Source organism: Abramis brama (assembly GCF_963993115.1).
Source record: "Abramis brama genome assembly, chromosome: 12".
Taxonomy (NCBI): Eukaryota; Metazoa; Chordata; class Actinopteri; order Cypriniformes; family Leuciscidae; genus Abramis; species Abramis brama.
The window spans coordinates 20,998,911-21,013,278 of record NC_139974.1 but is presented as its reverse complement, the minus strand read 5'-3'; the positions used below and the strand labels follow the sequence as shown (position 1 = coordinate 21,013,278).

At 38.3% G+C, this 14,368-nt stretch overlaps 1 protein-coding gene across 14 annotated transcripts in view; it reads right to left on the bottom strand.

Annotated features, from left to right (window-relative positions):
• Positions 1–14,368, bottom strand: part of thrb (thyroid hormone receptor beta) — a 519,521-nt gene that overhangs the window by 353,904 nt on the left and 151,249 nt on the right. For 5 of the 14 annotated variants that reach the window (XM_084132019.1, XM_084132037.1, XM_084132025.1 and 2 more), the window contains exon 2: positions 3,873–3,927. The exons of 5 other annotated variants lie outside the window; for them this stretch is intronic. The gene's annotated coding sequence lies outside the window, so the exon portion shown is untranslated. Of the gene's footprint in view, positions 1–3,867; positions 3,928–14,368 lie in introns of all 14 variants that reach the window. 4 more of the 14 variants (XM_084132029.1, XM_084132038.1, XM_084132036.1 and 1 more) reach the window with 1 other exon arrangement.

Genomic DNA, 14,368 nt, shown 5'->3' with positions numbered 1-14,368 from the left:
TGGCACAGCAGAACAGCAGGCTAAAGGCGGCATCCTCAGATCTGCTTAGTAGGTGGCTTGTTCCGCTGAAGGCTTTTCGACGGCAGCGAAGAAGGCTTCTTTAATCCGGAGGACAGCGAAGTGGAAACTTGCTGAAGTAGATTAAATCTGATTCTATGGCGAAAATGGGGGCTTATATAGCTATAAGCTACGCCCATTCCGGAATGCTCTGACACGCATGGGTTGTTCGCGCGCACGAGCCGCCTCGCCATAGGTTTGTGCAGTTGCTGCAGCATAGCCAATGACCAGGCTTGACGCTCAGCTAGCTGTCTGCTGTGCAGCTGCACTGCGTTTAAAACATTTGGCTTCAATATTCTCGAGAAAAGGAGTTTTCCCATAGTGTAAGCTACTTACGCAATACGAGAGACCTCTCGAAAGGGAACCCTGTATGCATACAGTTATGGTGATAATAAATGACTTAAACCGTGATATAAGATTTTGGATATATTGTCCATCTCCAAGTCATTCATTCCCTGTGGGACTTTTTGCAAAGGCACATCCATACACCTCTTGCGTTTTGTTCACACCAAGGTGTCGCTGTATCCTCAAAGCTTCAGCATTACCACTCTGAGCTTGATTGCTATGTCTGAGGTAAAACACGCCCTCATTAGCATACAGAGGAAGAAATGTATAAATAAATCCATAATTAAATAAATAAATAAATAAATGTATACATAAATACATATATACCTAAATAAATGTGAAAATAAATAAAAGTGGAAATAAATAAATGCATAAAGAAATTAATAGGCATAAATAAATTATATAAATTATATAAAAAATACAATTATACATGAATAAGGAAATAAAAGTATAAATACTCATTTATTTTTGTTTTTTTTACATTTCTTTGTATATTTATTTATGTATTTATTTATTATTAAGTCAGGTCTGGCATTCCATGCAGTCGGGGGGCCAGTTCTCCTCTGGCCAACGTACGAACAGTGTATGATTATTATTCAGGCAGCATTATAGGTCAGAAGGTATGGTATGGACGGAGACAGGTTTGTTAAGGAGAGAGAGGCCACAATTAAAAGAGGGGCCAATCTTATTTTTATGTTTTTATTTGTCTTAGTAGCAGACGACAAAGTCTTTAGCTTTGTAATTAAATGGTAAAGGTATAATTCACCAAAAAAAAAAAAAAAACATTAATAAATAATAATAATAATAATAATAATAATAAATATATATATATATATATATATATATATATATATATATATATATATATATATATATATATATTTTTTTTTTTTTTTTTTTTGTGTGTGTGTGTGTGTGTGTGTGTGTGTGTGTCTCTGTTTAAATTTATATACAGGTGTGTATAAATATATTTGTTATACATATTATTTATGTATAATTGTATTTTTTTCCACATTTATTTATTTATTCATTTATTTATTTATTTATTTATGCATTTATTTATTTCCACTTATATATAAGAATATTATATATATATATAAAATGAAAGTCAATGGTGATCAAAACAGAGATTGATTTGGTCTCCATTACCGTTCATTACATTGGACAAAAACATTTTCTTTTTTGTTCTATGGAAGATAGAAAGTCAAAGGCTTGGAATAACATGAAAGAAAGTAAATGACAGCAGAATGATAATTTTTGGGTGAGCTATCCCTTTATCTCTCAGACTTGCTCGTTGTTCAATGAAACATTAAACAGGGTTTTTCATGGGTCAAAAATGGTCTTTCGTTGTGGCCAACATTTTATGTTCTTTAAATTCGTAACTTGAGACCACCACCTATGATATTTAGAGCTTTTAAATAACGCGAGATAACATACGATTTGCTTTGGCAGCCCAAGATATTGCATGTATACCGGCCAAAAAAAAAAAAAAAAAAACACACTGGGGGACCCATCAGTTATCAGGAGGGGCTAGTGCCACATGGCCCTGCCCGTCTACGCCACTGCTTGGAATACATCTCACAAGTAATATGGACTAGAGGCAAAAAAATTATTGAAGCCAGAAATGCAGTTTAGTGAGATTATAAAATTGCTGCGAAAGGCTGCGATTTAATTAAATATATGCATATATATGAGTAAATATATATATAAATATATGAGTGTTTCAGAGTGAAGCGTGGCACTGTGTTCTGCGCCAAATGAACTATCTCTGCATTTGCAGTTTTGGTCACTTTAACATGCATTTGGGAATGCAAACAGGAACCAACCAACGTTCCATTCTTGTATTCAGAAGCATTTTTTCAACAAAAGAGAAGCTTTAAGGCCTCCCTGTGGTTTTTGGTCAAAATAAGTTTAATGGTTGTAAGAATTGAGAAATTACAAAATGCCGGACAGTCTGGTTGAAGAGCGACCAGACCCTGAGAGGACAAAGGACCTCTCTGGAAATTAACATTTGAACTAGCCCTCGTGCACTATCGAGACGAAAGTCTCACCTCCGAGTCATCCTAATCTACATTTCATTCCCTCTTCCCTCACCCCCTCTCTCATGCTCAGATCACCTGAATTCACCCAAGAAAATTTATAGTTTAATGTGAATGATTATCACAGAGTATTTTTCATGTTTGGTATCATTTAAAATGTCACAGTGTGACTGGTACAAATGTCTCACTTCCAAATTAGTAAAACAAAAGATAATAAGGTTTTTAAGAGATTAGGGATAACTGACACACGAAGGAAGGTGGTCTCTAGACAAATGGTCTCCGACCCCCCCAAAAGGTGTAACTTCTGAATGCAAATTTCCATTGTTAAAAGATGTTTCCAAGTGAAAGAGGTTCTGACTATATAATGAAATGTAGCAGGGGATTCGGGGCCTTTTCTGTACCTCAGATTAGCCCGTGAGGCTGAGAGTGAGACCTCTCAGCCTCATGTATTTCTTAATGTTGGGTTGCATCTCTTCTTTTTATTCCAGAGCATTTGATGTTTTGTATCGATTATCTTTGAATTGATTATGAAATTGGCATGATACATTTACCTGACATAATAAATTGTTACATTTGATTATTCTAACTGACTTTGACATTATTTTCATTAAAGAGTTAAAAGGAATAGTCAAACATTCGCTCATAATTAATGCTCTACAGATATCATTAAAACCTTTTCATTTATGGAGTCAGATGAAATAACAAGAGAATTCATATTCAAATGTATTGCATTTAATCAAAAAATACTTTGCTTCGAGAAAAGACAGTAACGTGTTAAGACCTTCCGCGCTGGTCGGATGCCTCCATTGGGCCAATCGAGTGCGAGCTTACATGGTTTAACATTTGAAAAGGAAGAATTTAAGACTTTGTGCTTTTAAAAATTAGTGTTTTTTTTTCAGTTGTAATGTGAAATAAAATTATTATTGTAATATTATTTTTCTTAAAAATTTTAAATGAAATATTACAATAGTAACATTTCTTTTGTTATTTAATATTTTAATATTTTATTTAATAATAATAATAATAATAATAATACAAAAAAATTCATATGCATTTTAAAAATCACAATTAAATGTTTTTCTTGCAAATCATGCAGCCCTAATATGGACAACTTTTATGACACTTCAGTGGTGCTTTTTTGTTCTTTTTAGAGCTTGACAGCCACTGGTCACCATTCATTCACTTTCATTATATTGAAAATAACTGCTATGCCGTTTTGTAATGACATGAGAGTGAATAAATGATAACAGAATTTGTTTAATAGAAATGTTGCTCTAAACAAATCTGGTAAAATGGCATGACAACGGCTGATAATAGACAGGGCAAATTCATTCCCACTGAACACGATGCCCACCACATGACATGTGAGCTCCACAAAAGAGCTGACATTATGCAACCACAAACAAACTAGAACGAAGACGATCACCTTACATCCTGCCTTACATCCCCTAAATCTTGTCATGAGAGCTTCCTCGCTTGCTTTGCCCTAAGGAGAAAACAAGAAACAAACATAAACATACAAAATAACATAACAACTCTTTTGAGTTTCCACCTTAATTTTAGCCCAAAAGAAAGTAGACAACTCCGAATTATATATATATATATATATATATACAGTGAGGAAAATAAGTATTTGAACACCCTGCTATTTTGCAAGTTCTCCCACTTGGAAATCATGGATGGGTCTGAAATTGTCATCATAGGTGCATGTCCACTGTGAGAGACATAATCTAAAAAAAAAAATCCAGAAATCACAATGTATGATTTTTTATGATACAGCTGCAAATAAGTATTTGAACACCTGTCTATCAGCTAGAATTCTGACCCTCAAAGACCTGTTAGTCTGCCTTTAAAATGTCCACCTCCACTCCATTTATTATCCTAAATTAGATGCACCTGTTTGAGGTCGTTAGCTGCATAAAGACACCTGTCCACCCCATACAATCAGTAAGAATCCAACTACTAACATGGCCAAGACCAAAGAGCTGTCCAAAGACACTAGAGACAAAATTGTACACCTCCACAAGGCTGGAAAAGGCTACGGGGAAATTGCCAAGCAGCTTGGTGAAAAAAGGTCCACTGTTGGAGCAATCATTAGAAAATGGAAGAAGCTAAACATGACTGTCAATCTCCCTCGGACTGGGGCTTCATGCAAGATCTCACCTTGTGGGGTCTCAATGATCCTAAGAAAGGTGAGAAATCAGCCCAGAACTACACGGGAGGAGCTGGTCAATGACCTGAAAAGAGCTGGGACCACCGTTTCCAAGGTTACTGTTGGTAATACACTAAGACGTCATGGTTTGAAATCATGCATGGCACGGAAGGTTCCCCTGCTTAAACCAGCACATGTCAAGGCCCGTCTTAAGTTTGCCAATGACCATTTGGATGATCCAGAGGAGTCATGGGAGAAAGTCATGTGGTCAGATGAGACCAAAATAGAACTTTTTGGTCATAATTCCACTAAACGTGTTTGGAGGAAGAAGAATGATGAGTACCATCCCAAGAACACCATCCCTACTGTGAAGCATGGGGGTGGTAGCATCATGCTTTGGGGGTGTTTTTCTGCACATGGGACAGGGCGACTGCACTGTATTAAGGAGAGGATGACCGGGGCCATGTATTGCGAGATTTTGGGGAACAACCTCCTTCCCTCAGTTAGAGCATTGAAGATGGGTCGAGGCTGGGTCTTCCAACATGACAATGACCCGAAGCACACAGCCAGGATAACCAAGGAGTGGCTCTGTAAGAAGCATATCAAGGTTCTGGCGTGGCCTAGCCAGTCTCCAGACCTAAACCCAATAGAGAATCTTTGGAGGGAGCTCAAACTCCGTGTTTCTCAGCGACAGCCCAGAAACCTGACTGATCTAGAGAAGATCTGTGTGGAGGAGTGGGCCAAAATCCCTCCTGCAGTGTGTGCAAACCTGGTGAAAAACTACAGGAAACGTTTGACCTCTGTAATTGCAAACAAAGGCTACTGTACCAAATATTAACATTGATTTTCTCAGGTGTTCAAATACTTATTTGCAGCTGTATCATACAAATAAATAGTTCAAAAATCATACATTGTGATTTCTGGATTTTTTTTTTTAGATTATGTCTCTCACAGTGGACATGCACCTACGATGACAATTTCAGACCCCTCCATGATTTCCAAGTGGGAGAACTTGCAAAATAGCAGGGTGTTCAAATACTTATTTTCCTCACTGTATATATATATATATATATATATATATATATATATATATATATATATATATATATATTTGGTGGCAATACAAAACAATGCGAATAATGTGGTGATTTAATGCACTTTTTTGTTTATTTGGCCCATAAGCCATTAGACATGGGCAAACTGCAGCCAGCTGGACGGATTCGGCCGCTCATGTGGTTTAATCCAGCCCATAGATCATTTATCCTGAAAATGTTTTTTTCTCCCTCTTTTCAATAGCTCTATTATATTAAAAAAGGACCTAATGAGCCTCCACAAGTGTTGCCAGATTCCACAAGATCCAAACCACCCAATCAGAGCATTGAACTTGTACAATTCTGAAATATTCCACTCAATGTTATAATCAATTTGACCAATCTAGCAACAATAATCATGTGCTTTCTTTCAAATGCCAAATAAGTATGAAGGAACTTATCGATTTTCAGAATACTCTGCTCAACTAAATGTTTAGTACAACCACTATGTGTTCACACACAAAGCTTATGCAGTCTGGAGCTACTAACATCTGCCAGCCAACCATCAATGATAAAGTAATAAATCCAAACACAAATATAGCTGCAAGCAGCAATTATCGGGGCCAAGCGCAAGCAGATGACAGGATATGCCAACATGGCTGAAGGTGTCAGACCAACTGCAACAATGAGCAATTAAAGACATTTAAAGAGGATTTTAGGCGAAATGGCTGTAAAATCACATAAACAGTAATACAAAATATGATTTAATTGATTATCACTTTCGACCACAGTTACGAAACTGATGTGATGTGGTCAGAGAGAAGTGACAATGACACATACAAAGTTTGGTGTCAATATGTCAAGGCATTGCAGAGATAAAGCCTGAATAGTCCTTTTGGCATCATGCCTCAACTTTGCTGTTGCGCTATACGAAAACGGTTTCGTCTATCGACACGAAATCCATAACTTTTAGTCAGCACGGTCTGGAGATGATACGATTCGATTTTGGTGAAAATCGGACAAACGGTCTAGGAGGAGTTCGAAAAAGTAGGTTTTGAATGAAAATCAAGATGGCGGACAGGAAGTTCGGCCAAATAAGGTAAACTTGGTATCTATGTTCTCGGCTTGACCCAAGGAATCTATTAAGACCAGTGGAATTTCAATAGCCAGATTTATTCAAAAGTTATTAGCTTTTATGTACATTTTGTTATAACTTTTGACCACTAGGAGGCGCTGTCTCGAAACTTCTCACGCTACTTCAAGGCATTGTGCTGATGACCCATACCAAGTTTCGTAACAATCCGTTAATGCGTTCTTAAAATACAGCATTTTAGCACAAAATTCAAAATGGCTGACAGCCAAAATGGCTGATCTGGGAAAATTAGATATAAATCGACTCAGCATGACGCCCTGAATCTAACAAGACCAAATTTATGATTTTTGGACAAACTGTTCAGAAGTTATAAGAAAAAAAATCTATTTTTCATATCTCCGGACCAGTAGGTGGTGCTGTGCCGAAACGCAGCATGTTGCCTCAGGTCATGCTTGTGATGACATGTACCAAGTGTGGTCTGAATCCAATAAAGCGTTGCGGAGATACAGCCTTATGTCTGTTTTCGCAAGCGCTACGTAAAATTTGTTCAAGGGTTTATCGAAAACGGTTTGGAGAATCAACTTGAATTCCATAACTTTTTGTCGGCATGGTCTGGAGATGATCTGGTTCAATTTTCGTGAAAATCGGAGTAACGGCTTAGGAGGAGTTCGAAAAAGTAGGTTTTTCTGAAAATTCAAAATGGCGGAAAAATTTTCATGACGGAAAATGACGTCATATGGTGCAATCGAATCGTACTGAGCCAAGGAATAAGAGGAAAAAAGAATTTTGTTTCTAGCCCTTGTGGTTCAAAAGTTATTAGCATAAACATGAGTGCAACTTTGGACAGCTGGTGGCGCTAGAGGGAATGAATTGCAGACTCCAAATTTGCTATGCTGATAGTTCAGACTCTCCTCTATCAGTGTGCCAAATTTTATAACTTTCCCGCAAGCGGTTCTATGGGCTGCCATAGACTCCCAGTCGGAAAAATGAAGAATAATAATAAATATAGCTGCAAGCAGCAATTATCGGGGCCAAGCGCAAGCAGATGACAGGATATGCCAACATGGCTGAAGGTGTCGGACCAACTGCAACAATGAGCAATTAAATACATTTAGAAAGGATTTTTTTCGAAATGGTTGAAAAATCATATAAAAAGTCATTCAAAATATGATTTAATGGATTATCACTTTCGACCAATAGGTGGAGCAGTTACAAAACTGATGTGATGAGGTCAGAGTGAAGTGACAATGACACATACAAAGTTTGGTGTCAATATGTCAAGGCATTGCAGAGATAAAGCCTGAATAGTCGTTTTGGCATCATGCCTCAACTTTGCTGCTGCACTATACGAAAATGGTTTCGTCTATTGACACGAAATCCATAACTTTTAGTCAGCACAGTCTGGAGATGATACGATTCGATTTTGGTGAAAATCGGAGCAACGGTCTAGGAGGAGTTCGAAAAAGTAGGTTTTTCGGAAAATTCAAAATGGCGGAAAACTTTCCATGACGGAAAATGACGTCATAGGGTGCAATCGAATCGTCTTGAGCTAGGGAATAAGAGGAAAAAAGAATTTTGTTTCTAACCCTTGTGGTTCAAAAGTTATTAGCATAAACATGAGTGCAACTTTGGACAGTTGGTGGCGCTAGAGGGAATGAGTTGGAGACTCCAAATTTGCTATGCTGATAGTTCAGACTCTCCTCTGTCAGTGTGCCAAATTTCATAACTTTCCCACAAGCGTAAGCATACGTAGTAAACAGTTATTAGCATTTTTGGGAATTTAATTATAACTTTTGATCAAAAGGTGGCGCTGTCTCGTAATCTTTTGAGTACCTTCAGGGCCTTGTACTGATGACCCATACCGAGTTTCGTAACGATACGTTCATGCATTCCTAAAATACAGCATTTTAGCACATAATTCAAAATGGCCGACAGCCAAAATGGCTGATCGGGGAAAATTGGATATCAGTCGACTCAGCATGATGCCCTGAATCTAACGAGACCACTTTTATGATTTTTGGACAAACCATTCAGAAGTTATAAGCAAAAACAGCCATTTTTCATATCTTCGGACCAGCAGGTGGCGCTGCGCCGAAACGCAGCATGTAGCCTCAGGTCATGCTTGTGATGACATGTACCAAGTTTGGTCTGAATATGATAAAGTGTTGAGGAGATACTGGCTTGTGTCTATTTTTGCAAGCGCTACATAAAATTTGTTTGCGCGGTATTCGAGAACGGTTTGACGAATCAACACGAATTCCATAACTTTTTGTCAGCATGGTCTGAAGATGATCTGATTCAATTTTCGTGGAAATTGGAGCAATGGCCTAGGAGGAGTTCGAAAAAGTAGCTTTTTCGGAAAAATCAAAATTCATGAAAACCTTTCATGACTGAAAATGACGTCATAGGGTGCAATCGAATCGTCATTAGGTCAGGAATCAGAGGAAAAAAGAATTTTGTTTCTAGCCCTTGTGGTTCAAAAGTTATTAGAATAAACATGAGTGAAATTTTGGACAGTTGGTGGCGCTAGAGGGAATGACTTAGACACACCAAAATTGGTGTATTTAATGTTGGGACTGTCCTCTATCAGAATGTCAAACCATTACAACTTTCCCGCGATCGGTTCTATGGGCTGCCATAGACTCCCAGTCGGAAGGAAGAATAATAATAATAAATATAGCTGCAAGCAGCAATTACCGGGGCCAAGCAGAATAAGACGACAAGACATTTCGACATGTTTGAAAGTGTCAGACCAACTGCAACAATGAGCAATTAAAGACATTTAAAGAGGATTTTAGGCAAAATGGCTGAAAAATCATAGAAACAATAATTAAAAATATGATGTAATGGATTATCACTTTCGACCAATAGGTGGTGCAGTTACAAAACTGATGTGATGTGGTCAGAGTGAAGTGACAATGACACATGCAAAGTTTGGTGTCAATATGTCAAGGCATTGCAGACATAAAGCCTGAATAATGCTTTTAGCATCATGCCTCAAATTTGCTGCTGCGCTATACGAAAACGGTTTCGTCAATCGACACGAAATCCATAACTTTCAGTCGGCACGGTCTGGAGATGATATGATTCGATTTTGGTGAAAATCGGACAAACGGTGTAGGAGGAGTTCGAAAAAGTAGGTTTTGAATGAAAATAGCATTTTATTTCACAAAACTGTATTGAAGTCAATGGGAATTTTATGTTTTGTTCTATTATAGCGCCACCAAGAGGCTCAGTCTCACAATTTTTTTTACATGTCCTCAGAGTGAGCCCATACATATGTGTGTCAGTTTTGGTGAAAAAATCTCAATTTGCTTCAGAGTTATAGGCATTTATATGAAAAAACACGTAAAAAATGACTGACACATGACTTTGTTTGGAATTTACTACCCCTAAACATCAATATTTTCGCATTTGGGCATTGGCGTATAGCTATCGACCTATGTTTCCAAACTTCTGACGGAGGTTTCGTCTCGATCGGACTAGCGGTTTCGAAGATATAGCCAAATGTTTTTTAAGCGCTAAATCACAACGCTACACAAACCGTAAGGCGAAACCTAGCATGTTTGGTATCGTAGGACTCGGCAAGGTTTCAGGAGACTAATTAGACTAGTCTCGTGAAAATAAGTCGACCACACCCAAAGTTATAAGCGTTTGAAAAAAAAAAATCACCACTAGGTGGCGCTGTTTCGAAACTTCTCAGGCTCATTCAGGGCATTGTGCTGATGACCCATACCACGTTTCGTAACAATCCGTTCATGCGTTCATAAAATACAGAATTTTAGCACAAAATTCAAAATGGCCGACAGCCAAAATGACCGATATGGTAAAATTGGATATCAGTCAACTCGGCATGTTGCCCTGAATCTAACGAGACCAATTTTATGATTTTTGGACAAACTGTTCAGAAGTTATAAGCAAAAATAGCCATTTTTCATATCTCCGGACCAGTAGGTGGTGCTGCGCCGAAACACAGCATGTAGCCTCAGGTCATGCTTGTGAGTACAAGTACCAAGTTTGGTCTAAATACGATAAACCGTTGCGGAGATACGGCCTTACGACTGATTTTGCTAGCGCTATGTAAAATGTATTCGTGCGTTTATCGAAAACGGTTTGACGAATCTATTTGAATTCCATAACTTTTTCTCAGCACTACCTGAAGATGATCTGGTTCAATTTTCGTGCAAATCGGACAAACCGTCTAGGACGAGTTCGAAAAAGTAGCTTTTTTTGAACATTCAAGATGGCGGCCATATTTTTATGACGGAAAATGACGTCATAGGGTGCAATCGAATCGCCATGAGCTCAGGAATCAGAGGGAAAAAGAATTTTGTTGATTGGCCTTACGGTTCAAAAGTTATTAGCAAAGTAAAAGTGAAACTTTGGACAGGTGGTGGCGCTACAGGGAATGACTTAGAAACACCAAAATTGGTGTATTTAATGTTGGGACTGTCCTCTATCAGAATGTCAAACCAAAACAACTTTCCCGCAATCGGTTCTATGGGCTGCCATAGACTCCAAGAGCGGAAGAAGAAGAAGAAGAATAATAATAAGAACGGGAACAGATACAATAGGTGCCTCCGCACCTTCGGTGCTTGGCCCCTAAATATAGCTGCAAGCAGCAATTACCGGGGCCAAGCAGAATAAGACGACAAGACATGCCAACATGTCTGAAAGTGTCAGACCAACTGCAACAATGAGCAATTAAAGACATTTAAAGAGGATTTTAGGCGAAATGGCTGAAAAATCATGTAAAAAGTGATTCAAAATATGATTTAATGGATTGTCACTTTTGACCAAAAGGTGGCGCTGTTACGAAATTGATGTGGTGTGGTCAGAGTAAGGAGACAGTGACACATACAAAGTTTTGTGTCAATATGTCGAGGCATTGCAGATATAAAGCCTGAATAGTCATTTTGGCATCATGCCTCAACTTTGCTGCTGTGCTATACGAAAACGGTTTCATCAATCGACACGAAATCCATAACTTTTTGTCGGCACAGTCTGGAGATGATACGATTCGATTTTGGTGAAAATCGGACAAACGGTCTAGGAGGAGTTCGAAAAAGTAGGTTTTGAATGAAAATCAAGATGGCGGACAGGAAGTTTGGCCAAATAAGGAAAACTTGGTATCTATGTTCTCGGCTTGACCCAAGGAATCTATTAAGACCCGTGGCATTTCAATAGCCAGATTTATTCAAAAGTTATTAGCCTTTTTGGAAATTTTGTTATAACTTTTGACCACTAGGTGGCACTGTCTTGAAATATTTTGGTTGCCTTCAGGGGATGGTGCTGATGACACAATCTGAGTTTCGTAATATTACACCAATGCATTTGTTTAGTATAGCATTTTATTTCACAAAACTGTATTGAAGTCAATGGGAATTTCATATTTTGTTCAATTATAGCGCCACCAAGAGGCTCAGTCCCACAATTTTTTTTACGTGTCCTCAGAGTGAGCCCATACATATGTGTGTCAATTTTGGTGAAAATATCTCAATTCGCTTCGGAGTTATAGACATTTATATGAAAAAACACGAAAAAAATGACTGACACATGACTTTGATTGGAAATTAGTACCCCTAAACATCAATATTTTCGCATTTGGGCATTGGTGTATAGCTATCGACCTATGTTTCCAAACTTCTGACGGTGGTTTCGTCTCGATCGGACTAGCGGTTTCAAAGATATAGCCAAATGTTTTTTAAGCGCTAAATCACAACGCTACACAAACCGTAAGGCAAAACCTAGCATGTTTGGTATCGTAGGACTCGGCAACGATTCAGGAGTCTAAAAAGATGAGTTTCGTGAAAATAAGTCGACCACACCCAAAGTTATAAGCATTTGAAAAAAAAAATTCACTACTAGGTGGCGCTGTTTCGAAACTTCTCAGGCTCATTCAGGGCATCGTGCTGATGACCCATACCACGTTTCGTAACAATCCGTTCATGCGTTCATAAAATACAGAATTTTAGCACAAAATTCAAAATGGCCGACAGCCAAAATGACCGATATGGTCAAATTGGATATCAGTCGACTCGGCATGTTGCCCTGAATCTAACGAGACCAATTGTATGATTTTTGGACAAACTGTTCAGAAGTTATAAGCAAAAATAGCCATTTTTCATATCTCCGGACCAGTAGGTGGCGCTGCGCCGAAACACAGCATGTAGCCTCAGGTCATGCTTGTGAGTACAAGTACCAAGTTTGGTCTGAATACGATAAACCGTTGCGGAGATACGGCCTTACGACTGTTTTTGCTAGCGCTACGTAAAATGTATTCGTGCGTTTATCGAAAACGGTTTGACGAATCCATTTGAATTCCATAACTTTTTGTCAGCACTACCTGAAGATGATCTGGTTCAATTTTCGTGCAAATCGGACAAACCGTCTAGGACGAGTTCGAAAAAGTAGCTTTTTTTGAAAATTCAAGATGGCGGCCATATTTTTATGACGGCAAATGACGTCATAGGGTGCAATCGAATCGCCATGAGCTCAGGAATCAGAGGGAAAAATAATTTCGCTGATTGGCCTTACGGTTCAAAAGTTATTAGCAAAATAAAAGTGAAACTTTGGACAGGTGGTGGCGCTAGAGGGAATGACTTAGAAACACCAAAATTGGTGTATTTAATGTTGAGACGGTCCTCTATCAGAATGTCAAACCAAAACAACTTTCCCGCAATCGGTTCTATGGGCTGCCATAGACTCCCATGGCGGAAGAAGAAGAAGAAGAAGAAGAAGAATAAATATAGCTGCAAGCAGCAATTACCGGGGCCAAGCAGAATAAGACGACAAGACATGCCAACATGTCTGAAAGTGTCAGACCAACTGCAACAATGAGCAATTAAAGACATTTAAAGAGGATTTTAGGCGAAATGGCTGAAAAATCATGTAAAAAGTGATTCAAAATATGATTTAATGGATTGTCACTTTTGACCAAAAGGTGGCGCTGTTACGAAATTGATGTGGTGTGGTCAGAGTAAGGAGACAGTGACACATACAAAGTTTTGTGTCAATATGTCGAGGCATTGCAGATATAAAGCCTGAATAGTCATTTTGGCATCATGCCTCAACTTTGCTGCTGTGCTATACGAAAACGGTTTCATCAATCGACACGAAATCCATAACTTTTTGTCGGCACAGTCTGGAGATGATACGATTCGATTTTGGTGAAAATCGGACAAACGGTCTAGGAGGAGTTCGAAAAAGTAGGTTTTGAATGAAAATCAAGATGGCGGACAGGAAGTTTGGCCAAATAAGGAAAACTTGGTATCTATGTTCTCGGCTTGACCCAAGGAATCTATTAAGACCCGTGGCATTTCAATAGCCAGATTTATTCAAAAGTTATTAGCCTTTTTGGAAATTTTGTTATAACTTTTGACCACTAGGTGGCGCTGTCTTGAAATATTTTGGTTGCCTTCAGGGGATGGTGCTGATGACACAATCTGAGTTTCGTAATATTACACCAATGCATTTGTTTAGTATAGCATTTTATTTCACAAAACTGTATTGAAGTCAATGGGAATTTCATATTTTGTTCAATTATAGCGCCACCAAGAGGCTCAGTCCCACAATTTTTTTTACGTGTCCTCAGAGTGAGCCCATACATATGTGTGTCAATTTTGGTGAAAATATCTCAATTCGCTTCGGA